Source organism: Bombina bombina, chromosome 5 (assembly GCF_027579735.1).
Source record: "Bombina bombina isolate aBomBom1 chromosome 5, aBomBom1.pri, whole genome shotgun sequence".
Lineage (NCBI taxonomy): Eukaryota > Metazoa > Chordata > Amphibia > Anura > Bombinatoridae > Bombina > Bombina bombina.
Window position 1 is genome coordinate 593467138 of NC_069503.1, and position 24493 is coordinate 593491630.

At 40.1% G+C, this 24493-nt stretch overlaps 1 long non-coding RNA gene across 2 annotated transcripts in view; it reads left to right on the top strand.

Moving 5' to 3' along the window:
* Window positions 1–1080: 1080 nt before the first annotated feature.
* Window positions 1081–24493, top strand: part of LOC128659443 (uncharacterized) — a 39233-nt gene continuing 15820 nt past the window's right edge. The window contains exons 1-4 of one of the 2 annotated variants that reach the window (XR_008402390.1): window positions 1081–1171; window positions 7147–7331; window positions 15026–15094; window positions 15362–15431. This is a non-coding gene — a long non-coding RNA (uncharacterized LOC128659443). The remainder of the gene's footprint in view (window positions 1172–7146; window positions 7332–15025; window positions 15095–15361; window positions 15432–24493) is intronic. The other variant, XR_008402391.1, reaches the window with a different exon arrangement.

Genomic DNA, 24493 nt, shown 5'->3' on the forward strand with positions numbered 1-24493 from the left:
CTTAGTATCCTTTGTTGAAAACAATACCTATGTAGGCTTAGGAGCTGGGATCTAGCTGCTTATTGGTAGCTGCACATTTATGACTTTTGTGATTGGCTTACATATGTGTTCAGCTAGCTCCCAGTAGTGCTTTGCTGCTCCTTCAATAAAGGAAACCAAGAGAATGAAGTATATTGATAATAGAGGTAAATTGGAAAGTCGTTTAAAATTGCATGCTGTATCTGAATAATAAAATAAAAATTCTGGGTTTCTTTTCTTTTTAAGGCTGTCTGCCTTGGGTGTGTGTGCATCTCTATAATTAAGATTTTGTGTGTGTGTGTGTGGTGTCAGCTATCCCTTTAAAGGATGTGAAAGAGAGTGTGCATGTCTGTCCTTTAAAAGATTGAGTGCACTCTTTTTGCCTGTCCCTTTATGACTATGAGTGTGCAAGGTTGCGTCTGTTCACATATTGCATATTGTGATCTGTCCCTTTAAATGCTGTGGACACTGTGTGTGTGCATCTATCCCTTTAAGACTGAGTGTGCCTACTGTAATATGTCCCTTTAAGACTGTGTGTAGTGTCTTAGAATTGCCCCTTAAAAGTCAGTGTAGGGTGTGTGTATGTCCCTTTAAGAGTGCGTGAGCTACACCTTTAAAGCTGTGCAGTGTGAACATTATCTTCCAGCAGGGTTTGCTACTGACAGAAGTCATTGTAAACAGTTACACATAACAATCTGCAGAAATGTATATAAATATGTAGGCTGGCTGAGGTCTATAGGGAAAACAGGGATTATCATTTTACACCCAAAATATGGTTCCCCTTTTTGTTTCTGCAGTATTGTTGTTGGTAGCCTACGTTTACCCCCCCCCCCCCCCATATCAATTTCTCAAGTAAAATGCCATAAAGCCAAGAAAATAATTTTGAATGCTAAACTAACTTAGATATAACTTAATGTCTGTAAATCTGCTAGAAAAACATACTAAAATGATGTCTCATCAGAAACTCACGTTGCAACATGCAGTGTTTGTTACATATAAATAAAGCATGTTGTTAAAAAAAACAAAAAAAAAAACCCTCTGGTTTCTGATTGGTTGCTGCATGTCACATGATCACATGGAAGGTTACATTTGAGTCTTACTTCCTGTAGAAAGGCAGAAATTGCGCCAAAATTTGAATGAGAATGTACTACTGGTGAGTTTTGCAGCAGTGTAATACTTTGCTACAATATGGCATATGATGTTATTGTGTGTTTTGCATCATTTATTCAGAAGTTAAAACAAACTTTTCCTGCAGATTTATGTATAAGTGTTCATGTCTTGCCTGTTTGTTATGCCTTATAGTTTGTGTTTAGCTTACACTGCAGAAACATTTAAAGGCATTGTCTTCAGTAAAATGTGTTAAACTCTATGCATTTGTTCTTACATTTTTGCAAAAGATTTCTTGAAGTTTCTTTTAGTTGTGTTGTGTAGTATTGACTGGATATGTAACTGAGATTACAAATAAAAGAAAATTGTGATTTTAGTGATTACTTTTTAAGTAAATTAGCTGCTGCTTTGTAGTTAAAACAAATGCATTGTACTAAGTTAATGGACCACTGTGTATTGTGTGTGATAATTAGGCTATTAGTTGCAGCTGTTTGAAAAGGCAGCTTTTTGTTAAAGGGACATTCTGGACAAAATTTAAATGCACCTAGATAAATTACATCTTGGAATACATTTGTATATGTTTACAATATAAATGTATTGGCAAAAATGCTCCTAGTAAAAGTTATCACTGTTTTAGTGATATCATTTTTCTGTGCATGTGAAGCATAGCTAGATATTCTCACTTCACCAGCTTTTTAAATACTGCAGCTGCTCAGAATGCGAGTGGAGCTATCATGTCATGCAATTAACAAGCTGAGCTATAACCAGATGTTACAAACTACTTAGGGCTCTATTTATCAATCATTTGGGGAATTCTCCTTTCTGTTCTCCTATCAGTTCTCCACAGCTCTCCTTAGGAGAGGAGTACATGTGCGCCCATATTTATCATAAAAAAGTAGTTTTTTCTCCATGGGAGAGCTGAGGAGAGCTGGGGAGAACTAATGATAAATTTCTCCAGTCGGATTAGTATCTTCTCCTTATTTATCACTAAAAATAAGCAACTATTCTCCATGTCAATCATATATAAACCAATAGAAATCTTTATACAGCCTTCCTAGTAGCTTTAACACCCCTCTTCAGCAAACTTTCATATATGAAATAGATCTACATTTTCATTGTTTTTGTGCTTCAATTTTAGCGCTTTTTTATATCTTATTTTTATGCCCCAATAGATGTCATTTTTGTGCTCTGTTATATATTATTTTGGTGCTCCATTATATATTTTTTTTTTTTACTCCATCATAAATTATTATTGCGCTCCAATAACCATTATTATTGTGCTTTGTTATAGATCATTTTTGCACCTTGTAGAGCCCTTTTTGTGTGTGTAACTGCTTATACAACTGGTAGAGAATAGATTTCTAATGCTGTTCTCCACTGTAGCTATGGAGAACTTTAAGGTAGGAACTTGCAGGAGAACTTTCAGTCCTCCACAGGAGAATATAAATGATAAATTTGTAACTAGGAGAATTATTAGGAGAACTTTATGAAATACGACTAAAAAGATCTAATTTAACCCTTTTTTTGGAGAACATGTTCTCCAAGGAGAGTTAGAACAGAGTAGGAGAATATTACAGTCGAACTTGCCCAATTTTAGGAGTATTATTGAATAATAAATAGGAGAATTATTTCTCATGAGAACTTTTAGGAGAAAATATAGGAGAATTGGAATGATAAATAGAGCCCTATGGCTCTCTAAGCAAGTGCTGTGTTTAAAATGCTGGTGCACGGTGCATACTTAAATACACTTTTAAAACAGCTTTAGCTTTTATTAGAATACATTTATGTTACAAAACTGAAATGTATCTATAGGGATTTCAGTTTTGGCTGGGATGTCCCTTATCTTTTTTTTTAATCTTCTGTTAAAAAGTGTAAACCTTTTTAGTGTAAGAAATTTGTCTATAAAGTATCTAGAATTATCCAATAGAAATAACCAAAGATAAAATAAATGGTTGTATTGAGCATATATATATTGCCTGCTAGTAAATTACACTATGTATTTACTGATTCAGGCATCTGGAGCTCTACATGACAGGAAACAGTGCTGCCCTCTAGTGCTCTTGCACAACTGCTGCCATAAAGTGCTCCAGAAAATTACTGGCTCCTAAGCATACATCCCTGCTTTTTATAAAAAGATACCAATAGAATGAAGAAAAATGAATAAAACTAAAACCAAAAGTTGTTTACAATTGCCTGCCCCTATCATGGAATACAAATTTGGGGTTTCACATCACTTTTAATCCATCCAGTAAAGTTCATATTGTTTAAAGGGACACTAAACCCCAGAAAATTATTTCATTATTCAGATAGAGAATACAATTTTAAACAACATTCCATGTTACTTCTATTTTCTAATTTGCTTCATTCTTTAGATGTGCTTTGTTGAAGAAATATCAATGCACATGGCTGGGTAAGCCAATCACACAAGGCATCTATGTGCAGCAACCAATCAGCAGCTACTGAGCCTATCTAGATATGGTTTTCAGCTATGTATATCAAGAGAATAAAGCAAATTACATAATAGAAGTAAATTAGAAAGTTGTTTAAAATTGCATGCTCTTTCTAAATTGTGATAGAAATATGGTTTTCATGTCCCTTTAAGCATGTCTTGCACGTTTCTGTTTAACCTTTCTATTTATTTAAAGAGACAGTAATATCACAATTAAGCTATCATGAGCATGCAATATTAAACAACTTTCCAGTTTACATCTGTTATCAAGCTTGCTTTGTTCTCTTGGTATCTTTTATTGAAGAGTAAAACTAGGTAGGCTCATAAGAGCTCAGGAGTGTGCACGTGTCTTTAGTACTGTATGGCAGCAGTGTTTTGCAAAATTGAATAACAAAGCTACAAATAATGCTGCAAAATATTGCTTCCAAAGAGTACTAAAGATCTGCACACTCCTGAGTCTACCTATTCTTACTCTTCAATAAAGGATACCAAGAGAACAAAGCAAATTTGGTAACGGAAATTAATTGGAAAGTTGTTTAAAATTGCAGACTCGATTTAAATCATAAAAGTTTAATTTTGAATTTACTGCACCTTTTAAAGGGACAGTAAACATACAAAATAATGTTATATAATTCTGCACGTGGTGCAGAATTATATAACATCTTAGCGGCAGCGTTCTAAAACTAAAGCATTTGCAGATTTTTTATTTCTATGTTGGACTCTGCTCAAGGGTCTACTTGTTGCTCAAAAGTGCTTCACGTGCACGCTGTCTAGTCACAGCGCGCCCGATCGTGCCATAGAAGTGAATGTAGCTTGCTACCAGATCAGAGCGGGAGCAAGCTACATTCACTTTTTTATGGCTATAGAGTGGTTTGCTGAGGTCTTGTGTTCTGCAGTTTAGAACAAAGCTGTGCTGGGTCACATCTACTTTATAGCATGTTTAAAGGGACAGTATAGTCAAAATTAAACTTTCATAAATTGGTGTGTAATGTTAAACAACTTTCAATTTACTTTTATCAGATTTGCTTTGTTCTCTTGGTTTTCTTAGAAAGCTAAACCTAGGTACGCTCATGCTAATTTCTAAGCCCTTAAAGCAGTGTTTTTCAACCAGTGTGCCGTGGCACACTAGTGTGTGCCGTGAGAGATCCTCAGGTGTGCCGCGGCAGACTGACAACAGTGTGGGGGTGTCCCTCTTTCAAATTTTGAAATATTGGGAGGTATGTGACAGGCTCATCAGGCATCATTTACAACCATGACATTGACATTTATTCACAGACAATCATGATTGTTTGTGAATGAATGTCAATATGTCATGTATAGTTTGTAGGAGGCATGGCATGACAGCACAGTACAGTGTGTGTATATACATCCTGTATTAGGCTACAATGTGTGATTTTGTAAAAATTTTGGATGGTGGTGTGCCACAGGATTTTTTAATGTAAAAAAGTGTGCCACGGCAAAAAAAGGTTGCAAATCACTGCCTTAAAGGGACAGTCAACACCAGTATTTTTGTTGTTTTAAAAGATAGATGATCCCTTAATTACCAATTCCCCAGTTTTGCATAACCAACACAGTTATAATTATACACGTTTTACCTCTGTAATTACCTTGTATATAAGCCTCAGCAGACTGCCCCCTTATTTCAATTCTTTTGACAGAGCTGTCTCCATGGTAAATTCACGTGCATGAGCTCAGTTATCTATATGAAACACGTGAACTAATGCCCTCTAGTGGTGAAAAATGCATTTAGATTAGAGAAGGCCTACAAGGTCTAAGAAATTAGCATATGAACCTCCTAGGTTTAGCTTTCAACTAAGAATACCAAGATAACAAAGCTAAATTGGTATTAAAAGTAATTTGGAAAGTTTTTTTTTTAAAATAAAATGCCCTATTTGAAACATGAGAGGTTTTTTTGGACTTGACTGTCCCTTTAAAGGCCACCTCTTATCTAATTGTATTTTGACAGGTTTTTTTACAGCTAGATAGCGCTAGTTCATGTGTGCCATATAGATAACATTGTGCTCACTACTGTGAGTTGTGAGAGTCAGCACTGATTGGCTAAAATGCAAGTCTGTTAAAAGAACTCAACTAAGGGGGCAGTCTGAGGCTTAGTAGAAGGTGATCACAGAGGTTATATATAATATATAATCAGTTGGTTATGCAAAACTGGGGAATGGGTAATAAACAATAACACATCTGGAGTCGACTGTCCCTTTACGTAGAGATTAAAGAAAACCTGTGTAAACCTAGCCAGCAGAAGAAATTACACTCCAAGTGGGGAGGTAAAAAAAATAAGCATTAAAATGTTAACTTACAATTGTCCTTAATATTGGGTTTTGACTTACAGAGAAAATATAAAGTATGTGTGTACAGAAAGTGATATATTAAGGCTATCTGATTTCCGTGCATGCTCCACCTATCTTGATGGGTTGTGGTTTCAAAGAACAAACCAACTATTTCAAATACAAAAATAAATCTAAAATCTCAACATTTTATGCATTTTATAACAAGTCATTAGAAACACATTAAGGGGAATATAATTTTACAACATCTTTTAAAGGAAACATCACACTGTTTTTGTGTCATAAGTGTGCTTGTTCCACAATATCTAGAGGACGTAATCAATTCTGTAACCTAGGGCTCTTACCCCCCCCCCCCCTTCTCTTCAAAATGTTGCAAATTATTTAAAGGGACATGAAACCCAGTCTGATATGTGGTATATGTTAGATCTGATAATCCTTGTGCAAAGAAGCTCTCTGAGTAGCCCAGCCTGACTGCTGCTTGTTCTGGGAACCTTGTCCATTTAGGATTAAGCTCTGCTACCTGGGCTTTGTAACAAAAACCTAGAGCCCCCTCTAAACTTTCTGTAAATTACTTCTGAACCTGCTATCCTTGAACTCATGACACTTTGTTCTGATGAAAAATACCTTTTAGCCTCAACTGTATTAAGTCCCTTAATATACTTAAAGGTTTCTAACCTCTCTCCCTCCTCTACCCTAAGCCAGCTATGGGCAACTTCCTAATGCATGAGACCACAGATCATTATTTTAGGTGCAGAATGTATCAAGTTTTATATGTACACCTATTGTAATTAAATGCTTAAAGAGTCATAAACTCTATTGTGTCTAGCATTTTATTATTGCTTGTTGCTATGTGCTTACCAGAGGAGCAATGCACTACTGGGAGATAGCTGAGCACATCTGGTGAACCAATGACAAGATGCACATGTGTGAATCCACCAATTACCTCCTAGCCTACAGTAGTGCATCGCTGGTCCTGAGCCTACCTAGTTATGCGTTTCAATAAAGGATAGCATAAAAAAATGAAGTAAATTTGGTTATAGAAGTAAAGTGTCCTAAAATTTCATGCTCTATCTGAACCAGGGAAGTTTAATTCTGACATTCATGTCCCTTTAATTGTCTATATATTAAGATAATGTCCCTTTAAAAGAAGAGAGGATTACTGACTGTAGAAAGGGAATTAGTGTATAAAGAACTTTGTAGGTTTATCTTTCATGATATTGGTAACTGCTCCTCAAACCTAAAATCTTTGTTTTGTTGTTTTCTCAACAGATTTTACGATGTGAGGAGAGAGGCCATATTGTGAAAAGAGCTCACTTCACCTCAGCTGTTTTCACAAAAGAAATTCTATCACCAGATGATGCCCACTCAATACAATAACACTGTGTGGTGTATGATATGTTGTACAAAGTTTGCGTAGAAGTGGAAGACTACAAGCTTATCGGGACAACTTACAGGTAAGGACAGACTGGAGCTACTGTTGCCTTTCCTATATGTTATGCTTCAATGTTGTGAACATGTCCTGATTGATCAATTCTTCTACCTCTTGTTCTGATTTGCTGCTTGAATCGGACAATCCTGCTACAGACGATATGAGACCTTGATGAAACAATTATCTGGAAATCTTTCAGTTTGTATTTGCATCAGCAAACAGACTTTCTATTTACCGTTTGGCTCTTCCGTATGTTACAGAAGCCCAACCTTGATGGATGAGCTACATCAGCTCATCTGAAAAGACTTCAGTTTGTGTTTGCATCAGCAGACTTTCAATTAGATCTATCAGGCATTTTCTTTGCCCGGTGCTCATGCTTTTTATGGCTTGAGCGCTGACCCAGTGTTAATGTTTACTTCATTTGCTATCTCTCTGAGCCTAAGGGAAATAGTTAGGGATATGTCTTCTCAACATGGTCAGCAGGTAAACATTTCATTCTGTGGCTGCCAACTGTGTTCACGGGATGTGGGAGCAGACTGCAGCTGTTCTCACATTCTGTGGTCATGGGAAGTGGAAGCAGAGTGAAATCGGTTCCTTTGGCCATGCATAGTTAGGGAAATTGCCTTTGGCACACTTTTCCCTTATGTGATGATGTCATAGCATGTGTTGTGAATTCTTAGCATTTGGGTAGGTAGTTACCTAAAGTTGCATGGCCTCTCCGTTTCCCCCTCCATTTGTCTGTATATACCATCACTTTTCACTTCATTCTTGTTTTGCACGTCTGCATATACAACTGTGGAAAGAATTCCTACAGTTCTTCATTGCTTCAAATAAAGAATTATTTACCGGTTGGATCTTCCGTATGTTACAGAAGCCCAACCTTGATGGATGACTTCAGTTTGTGTTTGCATCAGCAAACATTTCATTCTGTGACTGCCAACTGTTCATGGGCTGTGGAAGCAGAGTGCGGCTGTTCCCACATTCTATGGTCATGGGAAGTGGATACTTTGAATTACTACTGCTGCTTTCACTTAATTCTTGTTTTGCACGTCTGCATATACAACTGTGGAAAGAATTCCTACAGTTATTCATTGCTTCAAATAAAGAATTATTTACCGGTTGGATCTTCCGTATGTTACAGAAGCCCAACCTTGATGGATGAGCTACATCAGCTCATCTGAAAAGACTTCAGTTTGTGTTTGCATCAGCAATCAGACTTTCAATTTGATCTACCAGGCATTTTCTTTGCCCGGTGCTCATGCCTTTAATGGCTTGAGCGCTGACCCAGTGTTAATGTTTACTTCATGTGCTATCTCTCTGAGCCTAAGGGAAATAGTTAGGGATATGTCTTCTCAACATGGTCAGCAGGTAAACATTTCATTCTGTGACTGCCAACTGTGTTCATGGGCTGTGGAAGCAGAGTGCGGCTGTTCCCACATTCTGTGGTCATGGGAAGTGGAAGCAGAGTGCAATCGGTTCCTTTGGCCATGCATAGTTAGGGAAATTGCCTTTGACACTTTTTCCTTAAGTGATGATGTGATAGCATGTGTTGTGAATTCTTAGCAATTGGGTAGGTACTCCCCAAAAGATAAATGGTCTCCCCATACATTCACTACCATTTGGATCTTCAGCGTGTAACAGATGACCGACCTGGATGGAAGAGCTACAATAACTCCTCTGAAAAGATTTCAGTTTGTGTTTGCATCGGCAAACATACTTTCAATTACTACTACTACTTTCACTTCATTCTTGTTTTGCACGTCTGCATATACAACTGTGGAAAGAATTCCTACAGTTCTTCATTGCTTCAAATAAAGAATTATTTACCGGTTGGATCTTCCGTATGTTACAGAAGCCCAACCTTGATGGATGAGCTAAATCAGCTCATCTGAAAATACTTCAGTTTGTGTTTGCATCAGCAAACACTTTCAATTTGATCTACCAGGCATTTTCTTTGCCCGGTGCTCATGCCTTTTATGGCTTGAGCGCTGACCCAGTGTTAATGTTTACTTCATGTGCTATCTCTCTGAGCCTAAGGGAAATAGTTAGGGATATGTCTTCTCAACATGGTCAGCAGGTAAACATTTCATTCTGTGACTGCCAACTGTGTTCATGGGCTGTGGGAGCAGAGTGCGGCTGTTCCCACATTCTGTGGTCATGGGAAGTGGAAGCAGAGTGCAATCTGTTCCTTTGGCCATTCATAGTTAGGGAAATTGCCTTTGACACTTTTTCCTTAAGTGATGATGTGATAGCATGTGTTGTAAATTCTTAACAATTGGGTAGGTACTCCCCAAAAGATAAATGGTCTCCCCTTTCTTACACTACAATTTGGATCTTCAGCGTGTAACATATGACCGACCTGGATGGAAGAGCTACAATAACTCCTCTGAAAAGACTTCAGTTTGTGTTTGCATCGGCAAACATACTTTCAATTACTACTACTACTTTCACTTCATTCTTGTTTTGCACGTCTGCATATACAACTGTGGAAAGAATTCCTACAGTTCTTCATTGCTTCAAATAAAGAATTATTTACCGGTTGGATCTTCCGTATGTTACAGAAGCTCAACCTTGATGGATGACTTCAGTTTGTGTTTGCATCAGCAAACATTTCATTCTGTGACTGCCAACTGTGTTCATGGGCTGTGGAAGCAGAGTGCGGCTGTTCCCACATTCTATGGTCATGGGAAGTGGATACTTTCAATTACTACTGCTGCTTTCACTTCATTCTTGTTTTGCACGTCTGCATATACAACTGTGGAAAGAATTCCTACAGTTCTTCATTGCTTCAAATAATTATTTACCGGTTGGATCTTCCGTATGTTACAGAAGCCCAACCTTGATGGATGAGCTACATCAGCTCATCTGAAAAGACTTCAGTTTGTGTTTGCATCAGCAATCAGACGTTCAATTTGATCTACCAGGCATTTTCTTTGCCCGGTGCTCATGCCTTTAATGGCTTGAGCGCTGACCCAGTGTTAATGTTTACTTCATGTGCTATCTCTCTGAGCCTAAGGGAAATAGTTAGGGATATGTCTTCTCAACATGGTCAGCAGGTAAACATTTCATTCTGTGACTGTCAACTGTGTTCATGGGCTGTGGAAGCAGAGTGCGGCTGTTCCTACATTCTGTGGTCATGGGAAGTGGAAGCAGAGTGCAATCGGTTCCTTTGGCCATGCATAGTTAGGGAAATTGCCTTTGACACTTTTTCCTTAAGTGATGATGTGATAGCATGTGTTGTGAATTCTTAGCAATTGGGTAGGTACTCCCCAAAGGTAAATTATCTCCCCCTACATTCACTACCATTTGGATCTTCAGCATGTAACAAATGACTGACCTGGATGGAAGAGCTACAATAACTCCTCTGAAGACTTCGGTTTGTGTTTGCATCGGCAAACATACTTTCAATTACTACTACTACTTTTCACTTCATTCTTATTTTGCATGTCTGCATATACAACTGTGGAAAGGATTCCTACAGTTCTTCATTGCTTCAAATAAAGAATTATTTACCGGTTGGATCTTCCGTATGTTACAGAAGCCCAACATTGATGGATGAGCTACATCAGCTCATCTGAAAAGACTTCAGTTTGTGTTTGCATCAGCAAACAGACTTTCAATTTCATCTACCAGGCATTTTCTTTGCCCGGTGCTCATGCCTTTTATGGCTTGAGCGCTGACCCAGTGTTAATGTTTACTTCATGTGCTATCTCTCTGAGCCTAAGGGAAATAGTTAGGGAAATGTCTTCTCAACATGGTCAGCAGGTAAACATTTCATTCTGTGACTGCCAACTGTGTTCATGGGCTGTGGGAGCAGAGTGCGGCTGTTCCCACATTCTGTGGTCATGGGAAGTGGAAGTAGAGTGCAATCGGTTCCTTTGGCCATGCATAGTTAGGGAAATTGCCTTTGGCACACTTTCTTCTTAAGTGATGATGTGATAGCATGTGTTGTGAATTCTTAGCAATTGGGTAGGTAGTTACCAAAAGTTGCATGGCCTCTACGTTTCCCCCCTCCATTTGTCTGTATATACCATCACTTTTCACTTCATTCTTGTTTTGCACGTCTGCATATACAACTGTGGAAAGGATTCCTACAGTTCTTCATTGCTTCAAATAAAGAATTATTTACTGGTTGGATCTTCCGTATGTTACAGAAGCCCAACCTTGATGGATGACTTCAGTTTGTGTTTGCATTAGCAAACATTTCATTCTGTGACTGCCAACTGTGTTCATGGGCTGTGGAAGCAGAGTGCGGCTGTTCCCACATTCTGTGGTCATGGGAAGTGGAAGCAGAGTGCAATCGGTTCCTTTGGCCATGCATGGTTAGGGAAATTGCCTTTGGCACATTTTTCCCTTATGTGATGTCATAGCATGTGTTGTAAATTCTTAGCAATTGGGTAGGTAGTACCCCAAAGGTAAATTATCTCCCCCTACATTCACTACCATTTGGATCTTCAGCATGTAACAAATGACTGACCTGGATAGAAGAGCTACAATAATTCCTCTGAAGACTTCGGTTTGTGTTTGCAGCGGCAAACATTTCATTCTGTGACTGCCAACTGTGTTCATCGGCTGTGGAAGCAGAGTGTGGCTGTTCCCACATTCTGTGGTCATGGGAAGTGGATACTTTCAATTACTACTGCTACTTTTACTTCATTCTTGTTTTGCACGTCTGCATATACAACTGTGGAAAGAATTCCTACAGTTCTTCATTGCTTCAAATAAATAATTATTTACCGGTTGGATCTTCCGTATGTTACAGAAGCCCAACCTTGATGGATGAGCTACATCAGCTCATCTGAAAAGACTTCAGTTTGTGTTTGCATTAGCAAACACTTTCAATTTGATCTACCAGGCATTTTCTTTGCCCGGTGCTCATGCCTTTTATGGCTTGAGCGCTGACCCAGTGTTAATGTTTACTTCATGTGCTATCTCTCTGATTCTAAGGGAAATAGTTAGGGATATGTCTTCTCAACATGGTCAGCAGGTAAACATTTCATTCTGTGACTGCCAACTGTGTTCATGGGCTGTGGGAGCAGAGTGCGGCTGTTCCCACATTCTGTGGTCATGGGAAGTGGAAGCAGAGTGCAATCTGTTCCTTTGGCCATGCATAGTTAGGGAAATTGCCTTTGGCACACTTTCTCCTTAAGTGATGATGTGATAGCATGTGTTGTGAATTCTTAGCAATTGGGTAGGTAGTTACCAAAAGTTGCATGGCCTCTGTTTCCCCCTCCATTTGTCTGTATATACCATCACTTTTCACTTCATTCTTGTTTTGCACGTCTGCATATACAACTGTGGAAATGATTCCTACAGTTCTTCATTGCTTCAAATAAAGAATTTACCGTTGGATCTTCCGTATGTTACAGAAGCTCAACCTTGATAGATGACTTCAGTTTGTGTTTGCATCAGCAAACATTTCATTCTGTTACTGCCAACTGTGTTCATGGGCTGTGGAAGCAGAGTGCGGCTGTTCCCACATTCTGTGGTCATGGGAAGTGGAAGCAGAGTGCAATCGGTTCCTTTGGCCATGCATAGTTAGGGAAATTGCCTTTGGCACATTTTTCCCTTAAGTGATGATGTGATAGCATGTGTTGTGAATTCTTAGCAATTGGGTAGGTACTCCCCAAAAGATAAATGGTCTCCCCATACATTCACTACCATTTGGATCTTCAGCGTGTAACAGATGACCGACCTGGATGGAAGAGCTACAATAACTCCTGAAAAGACTTCAGTTTGTGTTTGCATCGGCAAACATACTTTCAATTACTACTACTACTACTTTCACTTCATTCTTGTTTTGCACGTCTGCATATACAACTGTGGAAAGAATTCCTACAGTTCTTCATTGCTTCAAATATAGAATTATTTACCGGTTGGATCTTCCGTATATTACAGAAGCCCAACCTTGATGGATGAGCTACATCAGCTCATATGAAAAGACTTCAGTTTGTGTTTGCATCAGCAAAAAGACTTTCAATTTCATCTACCAGGCATTTTCTTTGCCCGGTGCTCATGCCTTTTATGGCTTGAGCGCTGACCCAGTGTTAATGTTTACTTCATGTGCTATCTCTCTGAGCCTAAGGGAAATAGTTAGGTATATGTCTTCTCAACATGGTCAGCAGGTAAACATTTCATTCTGTGACTGCCAACTGTGTTCATGGGCTGTGGGAGCAGAGTGCGGCTGTTCCCACATTTTGTGGTCATGGGAAGTGGAAACAGAGTGCAATCGGTTCCTTTGGCCATGCATAGTTAGGGAAATTGCCTTTGGCACACTTTTTCCTTAAGTGATGATGTGATAGCATGTGTTGTAAATTCTTAGCAATTGGGTAGGTACTCCCCAAAAGATAAATGGTCTCCCCATACATTCACTACCATTTGGATCTTCAGCGTGTAACAGATGACCGACCTGGATGGAAGAGCTACAATAACTCCTCTGAAGACTTCGGTTTGTGTTTGCATCGGCAAACATACTTTCAATTACTACTACTACTTTTCACTTCATTCTTGTTTTGCACGTCTGCATATACAACTGTGGAAAGAATTCCTACAGTTCTTCATTGCTTCAAATAAAGAATTATTTACCGGTTGGATCTTCCGTATGTTACAGAAGCCCAACCTTGATGGATGAGCTACATCAGCTCATCTGAAAAGACTTCAGTTTGTGTTTGCATCAGCAAACATTTCATTCTGTGACTGCCAACTGTGTTCACAGGCTGTGGGAGCAGAGTGCGGCTATTCCTACATTCTGTGCTCCTGGGAAGCGGAAGCAGAGTGCAGTTGGTTCCTTTGGCCATGTATAGTTAGGGAAGTTGCCTTTGGCACACCTTTCTCTTCTGTGATGAGCTAATAGCATGTTGTGAATTTTTAGCAATTGGGTAGGTAGTAACCAAAAGTTAAATGGTCCCTTTAATTTACACTTCATTCTTGTTTTGCACAACTGCTTATACAGTAGTGGAAAGTTTTCCTATGGCCATGTATAGTTAGGGAAGTTGCCTTTTGGCACATTTTTCCTTTATGTGATGAGCTGATAGGAAGTGTCATGAATTCTTAGCAATTGGGTAGGTAGTCAAAAAAAGATTAATGGTTCCTCCATTTTATTTTCGATCTCTGAAATCTTCTTTTTCATCTGCTACATGAATTTTACTTGGTTTTTGTTTTGCAAGTCGAGCCTTTCAACCGTGGAAAGGATTCGTACAGTTAATTATTGCTTTAAATATATGAGGTGTGTGTGTGGGCATATCTGTACGCATGGGCATGTTTGTGTGCATGGTCATGTGTGGGCACGGTTGCGGTCATAGGTGTGGGCATGTGCATATTTGTAGGCATGGGAATGTGTGGGCATGGTCATTTGTGGGCATGGTCATATATGTGGTCATGGGCATGTGAGCATGGTCATGTGTGCATGGGCATGGTCATATGTGTGCCCATGGGCATCTGTGCACGTTGTCATGGGTGTGGTCATAGGCATATGCGTGGGCATGTGTATAGTATTTATGTATGTTTTCATAACACTAAAATTCCACAAATCAAAATGTGCTTTTTGTTCAACTGCTTAATATATTGTTCGAATGTAAAGACATTTGTTTACTTTTCACGTTAGTGTTTTTTTTCATGCAGATATAGAAAAGGCAACTGTAACTTTGTACATTTGATGCGCCTAAAGTATCAAGTGGTCTGGCTTCTTACGCTAAGGGTTTTTACCTCTTTATTTTCCAGATTGCAGAGAACTTGATCAAACGCCTTCATGCAACTATTCCTTGATGGGAACTTGTGACATCATGCCAAGTAAGAATGAGCTGTTGACAGGGTACCATATGCAAGTTATACTTCTTAAAAAATAAGTCACTGATGTGGTCAGTGTTTTGATCATTTTAAAGAAAACGTGTAAACATTGACATTTTATCTTGTGTTCGCATTGGAACATAATGTGGTGGTACTGATGGTGCTAGCATTCTACTTTTTTAGGGATTTTGTTTGTTTTAAAGGACAAAATAAAATGCTACCCCTCTATAGAAAACATGGGTTGGTTACTCTGTTTTTCTTTTTCTGCAGGTCCCTGTCAGAAGTAGGGTGAATCTGTCACACCCGAGAAGCTGTTCCTGCCCTGCAGCTGGATCCACAGGTAAGTGATATTGCCTTTTAGAGTTTTTATCAATTATTTGTATAGCACCGCCAAATTCCGTAGCGCTGGGTACAATGATAGAGGTATACAATGACAAAGATTTGTGATAAAATACAAAACATAACAAAACTAAACAAATCTAGTACAGGAGGAAGAGGGCCCTGCTCCGGAGAGCTCAGTCTATAGGTTTAGGGTGCAGAGACATAAGGTTCGGGTAGCTTGTTAAATCGGTTGTATTTGCAGCAGTGAGTCAGGCAGTTTGTGTACATGTATTAGTTTGGTGTGGATGCGGGATGGAGGAGAGATGGTAAGCCTCTCTGAATAGGTGAGTTTTCAAGGATCGTCTGAAGCTATACAAGGTTGTAGACAGTCTAATGAAACGGGGTAGAGAGTTCCAGAGGACAGGAGCAGCATGTGTGAAGTCTTGGAGGCGGGAGTGGGACGTAGAGATAACAGGAGTGTAGAGACGTAGGTCAGAGGTTGATCGAAGAGGACGGGATGGGGAATATTTCACGATAAGAGAGAAAATATAGTTGGGAGTTAGACTGAGTGCTTTGTAGGTTAGGGCTAATACTTTAAATTGTATTCTGGAGTGTATGGGGAGCCAGTGTAGAGACTGGCGGAGCAGCTGATGTAGATCGTTGACTTAGGTGGTTGGAAGGAGCCAGTACTTTGGAGGGTTAATCCTCTGTGGACAATTTAATAGGACAAATTTCTCCTTTAATTATGGGGGTATCAGTTAGGCAGCTCTGCAGGGCACTGAAATGCTTAAGAACTCAAGGGGTTAATGGTTTTATCCCCTGTGTATGAGGCTAACTTGAGAGGTTTTAATTGGGCTTATGGATTTATTGTCCTAATAGTGTTCTGTGCATTTGATTAATAGAGGGACCTAATTATTTATGTATTTATGTGTAGCGTTTTCACTTTGTGAGGATTACAGTTGCACCTTTTCATTAGGGAAATTGCGCGCTGTCTAGTTTGTCAGTTAATACTTGGAGTGTGGCGCATTAGTTTTTTTCCCTATGCGATCACGTTATCCCTCTCCGCTCTTCCATTTTGGCTTCTCTTCACTGCCGGCTGGGAGAGCGGAGCATCTCTGCATTTGCTCAATTGTCTGAGTTGAAGAGATCTCTTCTTTAGTTTTACTAGTGGGTTCCTGGTCACCAGGTTGGTAAGTTTCCTCAGTGGATCTGAGGTATAGCGGTGCCTTATTTTTTCTTAGGACTAGAAGTCCAAATTACTATAATTATTCACTATTTCCTGGAGGTAATTTATTATTGTAACCTAGGACATTTTTATAAATGTATGAGGTAGTTCTTGTTCTATTTTTATTGGTCTTAATTACTGTTGAGAACTTTTTCTAGTAAGAATACAAGGATAAAGCCCTTGAATTGTATTTTGACAAATGTTTATTGCTTGGAGGCTCAGATTATTCCTCCTGTGCATTTCTGCTCCACATGTTTAAATAATACACTAATGTCTAAAAATAAAGATTCCCTCTCAGAGCCATCAGTCTCTCAGGATAATGTTGTCCGTGCCATGCCTCAGCTTTCTCCTCAAACGCCTCAAGCTTTAGCAGTTTCACATGCAGTGCTCTGCGTTACCTTTTCAACCTGTTCCTGGGGGTGTATATTTACCAGGAAATTTTGCTGCACAACTAACGTCTGTGGTTTCTGCAGCCATATCTGCCTTACCTATTGCTGTTAAGAGAAAGAGGAAGTCTAAGAACGTATCCAATTCTAAGAGTTCTGATTCCGCCAAGGCTGCGTTAGTTAGTCTGTCTGTTTATCTGAGGAGGATCATTCTGAGGGAGAGATCTTCAATTCTGAAACTGCAGTTGCTAGTACAGCAGGTTCAGAGTAGGTTAATATTAAATTTAAGCTTGAGCACCTCTGTTTACTCTTGAAGGATCTGCTAGCTACTTTGGATGACTCCAATTTTACGGTCGCTGAGACTCCTAAGAGGTATAATAAACTTTACAGAGTTTAACGTCAAACCTTCATCTGTGGAGGTTTTTTCTATTCCAGACCGCATGTCGTACATTTATAGCTCATGAATGGGAAAAGCCAGGAATTCCTTTTTCCCCGTCTCCTGTTTTTAAAAAGTTATTTCCTGTTGCGCACAGTGGGTGACCTATGGTGCACGGTGCCTAAGGTAGAGGGTGCTATATACACTTTAGCCAAGAGAACCACTATTTCTCTTGAGGATGGCTCCTCTTTTAAGGACCCTATGGATAAGAAACTGGAAGCTTTCTTAAGATGTTTCTTCATCAGGGTTTGCCCGTATTGCGACAGTTGTTGGTGCAGCTTCTTATTGGTGTGACTCCTTTTCTGACCTAATTTCGGAGGAGACTACCATAGAGGAGATCCAGGATAGGATCAAAGCTCTTAAGCTGGCTAATACCTTTTATCTGTGACGCCAGCATGCAAGTTGTTAGGCTTGGAGACGAAATTTCCAGTTTCACGGTTTTAGCTCTCAGGGCTCTGTGACTAAAGTCTTGGTCTGCGGATGCAACATCCAAGTCAAAACTTCTGTCTTTACCTTTTAAGGGCAAGACATCATTTGGTTTGGCTGAGATCATTTCCGAAGTTACTGGTGGAAAGGGATCTTTCTTACCTCAGGACAAGAACGGTCGTCAGAATTCTAATTTTCTCTTGTTAAGTGTATCCAGTCCATGGATCATCCATTACTTGTGGGATATTCTCCTTCCCAACAGGAAGTTGCAAGAGGATCACCCACAGCAGAGCTGCTATATAGCTCCTCCCCTCACTGCCATATCCAGTCATTCTCTTGCAACTCTCAACTAAGATGGAGGTCGTAAGAGGACTGTGGTGTTTTATACTTAGTTTATTTCTTCAATCAAAAGTTTGTTATTTTTAAATGGTACCGGAGTGTACTGTTTATCTAAGGCAGTATTTAGAAGAAGAATCTGCCTGCGTTTTCTATGATCTTAGCAGAAGTAACTAAGATCCTTTGCTGTTCTCACATATTCTGAGGAGTGAGGTAAATTCAGAGGGGGAATAGCAAGCAGGTTTTCCTGCAATAAGGTATGTGCAGTTAAAATATTTTTCTAGGGATGGAGTTTGCTAGAAAATGCTGCTGATACCGAAGTAATGTAAGTAAAGCCTTAAATGCAGTGATAGCGACTGGTATCAGGCTTATTAATAGAGATACATACTCTTATAAAAGTGTATTTTAAAACGTTTGCTGGCATATTTAATCGTTTTTTATCTATGTTTGGTGATAAAACTTATTGGGGCCTAGTTTTTTTCACATGGCTGGCTTGAATTTTGCCTAGAAACAGTTCCCTGAGGCTTCCCACTGTTGTAATATGAGTGGGAGGGGCCTATTTTGGCGTTTTTTTGCACAGCAAAAATTACAGACAGACATCCAGCTTCTTCCTGCATGATCCAGGACTTCTCTGGAGGGCTCAAAAGGCTTCAAAAGTCGTATTGAGGGAGGTAAAAAGCCACAGTAGAGCTGTGGCAGTTGTTGTGACTGTTTAAAAAACGTTTTTGTCATTTGTTATTCCGTTTTTGGTATTAAGGGGTGCAAGTGGGTGCAATGCTCTGCTAACTTATTACATACACTGTAAAAATTTCGTTAGTGTAACTGCATTTTTTCACTGTTATTTCAAAATTTGGGAAAATTTGTGTTTCTTAAAGGCGCAGTAACGTTTTTTTATATTGCTTGTAAACTTGTTTTAAAGTGTTTTCCAAGCTTGCTAGTCTCATTGCTAGTCTGTTTAAACATGTCTGACACAGAGGAACACCTACTTGTTCATTATGTTTGAAAGCCATGGTGGAGCCCCATAGGAGAATGTGTTCTAAATGTATTGATTTCACCTTAAACAGTAAAGATCAGTCTTTATCTATAAAAGAATTATCACCAGAGGGTTCTGTCGAGGGGGAAGTTATGCCGACTAACTCTCCCCACGTGTCAGACCCTTCGCCTCCCGCTCAGGGGACGCACGCTAATATGGCGCCAATTACATCAGGGACGCCCATAGCGATTACCTTGCATGATATGGCTGCAATCATGAATAATACCCTGTCAGAGGTATTATCTAGATTGCCTGAATTAAGAGGCAAGCGTGATAGCTCTGGGGTTAGGAGAGATACAGAGTGCGCAAATGCTGTTAAAGCCATAGCTGATACTGCGTCACAGTAAGAACATGAGGACGGAGAGCTTCAGTCTGTGGGTGACATCTCTGACTCGGGGAAACCTGATTCAGAGATTTCTAATTTTAAATTTAAGCTTGAGAACCTCCGTGTATTGCTTGGGGAGGTATTAGCTGCTCTGAATGACTGTAACACAGTTGCAATTCCAGAGAAATTGTGTAGGCTGTGTACTGACGTTTTTCCTATACCTAAAAGGCTTACAGAAATTATTAGCAAGGAGTGGGATAGACCCGGTGTGCCCTTTTCCCCACCACCTATATTTAGAAGAATGTTTCCAATAGACACCACTACACAGGACTTATGGCAGACGGTCCCTAAGGTGGAGGGAGCAGTTTCTACTTTAGCAAAGCGTACCACTATCCCGGTTGAGGACAGTTGGGCTTTTTCAGATCCAATGGATAAAAAATTGGAGGGTTACCTTAACCCCTTAATGACCACAATGTACCCTGTATGTCACTGGTCGTTAAGGGTTTTTTCAGGACATAATAGCACAAGTCTAGAAAGAACACGCTATTAATGCACTCCCTCCAGCAGGCTTTGTGGATTAGAGCAGTCTCAAAGCTGGTGGCAAGACCGTGGTATAAAACAATTAAGTCCCAAAAAAAGGCCAGTGACATACAGGGTACGTCGCTGGTCCTTAAGGGGTTAAGAAAATGTTTATTCAACAAGGTTTTATTTTACAGCCCCTTGCATGCATTGCGCCTGTCACTGCTGCGGCGGCATTCTGGTTTGAGGCCCTGGAAGAGGCCATCCAGACAGCTCCATTGAATGAAATTATTGACAAGCTTAGAACTCTTAAGCTAGCTAACTCATTTGTTTCTGATGCCATTGTTCATTTGACTAAACTAACGGCTAAGAATTCCGGATTCGCCATCCAGGCGCGTAGGGCGCTATGGCTTAAATCCTGGTCAGCTGACGTGACTTCAAAGTCTAAATTACTCAACATTCCTTTCAAGGGGCAGACCTTATTCGGGCCTGGCTTGAAGGAAATTATTGCTGACATTACTGGAGGCAAGGGTCATACCCTTCCTCGGGACAGGGCCAAAGCAAAGGCCAATCAGTCTAATTTTCGTGCCTTTCGAAATTTCAAGTCAGGAACAGCATCATCTTCCTCCGCTTCAAAACAAGAGGGAACTGTTGCTCATTCCAGACAGGCCTGGAAACCTAACCAGTCCTGGAACAAGGGCAAGCAGGTCAGAAAGCCTGCTGCTGCCCCCAAGACAGCATGAAGGAACGGCCCCCTATCCGGAAACGGATCTAGTGGGGGCAGACTTTCTCTCTTCGCCCAGGCGTGGGCAAGAGATGTTCAGGATCCCTGGGCATTGGAGATCATATCTCAGGGATATCTTCTGGACTTCAAAGCTTCTCCTCCACAAGGGAGATTTCATCTTTCAAGGTTATAATCAAACCAGATAAAGAGGCATTCCTAAGCTGTGTGCAAGACCTCTTAGTAATGGGAGTGATCCACCCAGTTCCGCGGATGGAACAAGGACAGGGATTTTTTTTTTTTTTTAAATATTTTATTTTTCAATGCCAAGTACATAGACAAACTAAGAGAATTGCAGAATCATTCGGCTAAATACAGTATGATAACATGTCTAATCAATACATTAGCATCTAAGTTTTCCAATATTTTTCCCCTTAGAGACCCGTTCTCCATCCCTTTAGGGACTTCTACTCTCTTCCCACCTAATTGTTATCTCCACTCACGGAGGTGGATTATAACACAAATCAGTTATTATTATGCAGGATAACATGTTAGTATCGTAACTTCAGGATACTTAGTCTAGTTCCGTCTCATTCTTCTATTATCCATCCTACCAGTTTCCCTCCCCCCTCAGAGCCTACCTTATTCCTGACCCCCCTTCTGGGTGCCACCCAGGTTCCTCTATGTGTCTGTCCCTGTATCGCCTCAGGTTATGGTTGCTGGTTCTAGTCTTTTAGGTAAATATGTTCCATTTCCCATGCAGCTGTGCATTCAGTATGTATTCTGTGTCTTTGAATGGGTAAATTATTTGTTTTTGGTGCGCTGGGTCTAGAGTGGTAATGAGGGGCTCCCATTTGGTTATGAATTTTTTTGTTCTGCGTGTTATGTCTCCCTGAGTGTCAAGTTGCTCATAGATCATTTGTTTTCTCAATGTTTCTTTGAGTTGTGTTAGGCTTGGTGATGTCTGTGACATCCAGTGCTGCAAAATGAGTTTTCTAGCGTGTAGAATTAAATTGTTTATGAATCTTGTGTGTCGCGGTATCTTTGTTTGATGGTTTAGAAATATCACTGACTCGTTTGATAGGTGAATTTTTTCCCCTGTGCACGTTGCCACCCACCTCTGCACCATGCCCCAGAATTTCGTTAACTTCGGGCAGTTCCATATCATGTGAGTGATGTTTGGGTTAGGGTTGGAACATTTCGGGCACAGTCCTGATGTATCTCTCTTCCACTTGTGGAACAATTTGGGAGTTATGTATGCATTGTGGACTAGTTTGGTGTGAGATTCTCTTATGTCATTTGAGAGCGATGCCTCCCTCACCTCCACAAAGCTTTGCACCACGCATTTGTCTGTAATGTCATGTCCCACCATGGTCCCCCAGGTAGTTTGTAAGTGTTCGATATTGGCTTTATGTACTTTTGATTGGAGCGTATTGTAGGTGTGTGAGATGGAGGTCACCCCTCCCTTTGTCAACCTCAAGAGTTTATAAATGTCAGTCTATTTCCATCATATTACCGGCTTTCAGGAGACCTTGCACGTAGTGTTTTACCTGTAGGTAAGCAAAGTGGTGAGAGCTTGGTATGCCATAGTCTTTCTGCAGTTCTATAAATGGTCTAACTGTGGACCCGTTATCTGATAAGACATGTTTTAGGGTTGTTACCCCCCATTTCTCCCATTGTTTAAATGGTTTAGTGGTAAATCCTGCGGGGAAGTCTGGGTTGCCCCCCAGGGGCAAGTAAACCGTACTGTTATGTGAGACTCCAAGAGTTCCACACAACTTCCACCAAGCCTTTATTGGGTTGCTGAAGAGGCCAGCCCCCCTGAGAATGGGATCAACCTGTGCCCTGTTCATGTGTGGGAGCATTTTAAGCGACCATGGTTTAATAAATGCTGTCTCCAGCGACTTGTTAGTAAAGTTTCCCCCATCCACCAGCCAATCCATCACATATTTTGAAAGGGCTGCCCAGTTGTAATATTCTATGTTGGGGAGTCCTAGCCCCCCCTGCTCTGGTTGACATGTTAGCTTTTGGTAACTGATTCTATGTTTTTTCCCCCTCCAAATGAAATTTAATATGTCCCTATTTAGTGCCTTGAGATCTTGCTTATGAAGTAGCTCTGGCAGCATCTGTAGGGTGTAGAGAAGTTTGGGGAACAGGGTCATCTTTATCAGCCCTATCCTTCCTGTCAGGGTCAGTGGCAATGGGGTCCAATTCAGGAGCATTTGTTTTAGGTTCTGCAATAGTGGTTTGAAATTTATTGCATACCATTGAGTGGGATCTTTTGTTAATTTAATGCCTAGATATTTAAATGTGTTTGTGATTACTTTAAAGTTATCTTCCAACGGTGTACTAGGGTCCTTATTCAGTAGCCATAACAGCTCTGATTTGTCCTTGTTTATCCGGTATCCTGATATGTCGCTAAACTCAGCAATCATCGTCAATAATTTAGGTATGTTCTCTCTGGGGTCTGCTGTGTACAGCACCATGTCGTCGGCAAAGAGCGACAAGTGTATAGTGTCCCTGCCTATGGTCAATCCCTCTGCTTCCTTCCTAATCTTAATCGCCAGTGGTTCTAGCGCAAGGTCAAACAGAAGTGGTGAGAGCGGGCACACCTGCCTTGTTCCCCTTCTAAGGGGGAATACTTTTGAAGGTGACCCATTTATCAAGATTGCCGCTTGGGGGGTACTGTAAATGGTCTTGATAGCTCTCATGTAGGATCCCTTCAGTCCGAATTTTTTAAGGGTGGTAAATAAATGGTCCCATAGTATCTTATCGAAAGCTTTTTCCGCGTCTACTAGGATCAAACATGCCTCTCCCGCACTCTTCTGCCTGTCTCCTCCCTCCTGCTCCCAAAAGTGTGTTAATACCAGTTGTAATTTTCTCATGTTTTTTACTGCTGACCTCCCTTTTACAAACCCAGTTTGATCTTCCTGAATTAGGAGGGGAAGGACTTCTGCTAATCTGTTGGCCAAGATTTTGGTGAATAATTTGTAGTCAGAGTTTAACAGGGAGATTGGCCTGTAGGGTGCTGTTAACAGTGGGTCTCTGTCAGGTTTGGGAAGGACCGTAATGTTTGCCTCTGCAAATCTGTTGGATAAATTTGCTTTCCCTTCTAGAATTGCATTAAATAATAGGGCGAGGGTGTCTGCGGTTTCTGTACTGAGCATTTTATAGAATTCCCCTGGCAGGCCATCCGGCCCTGGGGTTTTTTCTAGAGGGAGTGAATCGATGGCCTTGGTGATTTCTAATGGTTGGATTGGGGCATTGAGTTTTTGTATGTGGTCTTCGCTTAAAGGGACACTGTACCCGAATTTTCTCTTTTGTAATTCCGAAAGAGCATGCAATTTTAAGCAACTTTCTAATTTACTCCTATTAATTTTTCTTCGTTCTCTTGATATCATTATTTGAAAAAGAAGGCATCTAAGCTTTTTTTGGTTTCAGGACTCTGGACAGCACTTTCTTATTGGTGGATGAATTTATCCACCAATCAGCAAGGACAACCCAGGTTGTTCACCAAAAATGGGCCGGCATCTAAACTTACATTCTTGCATTTCAAATAAAGATACCAAGAGAATGAAGAAAATTTGATAAGAGGAGTAAATTAGAAAGTTGCTTAAAATGTCATGCTCTATCTGAATCACGAAAGAAATTTTTTGGGTACAGTGTCCCTTTAA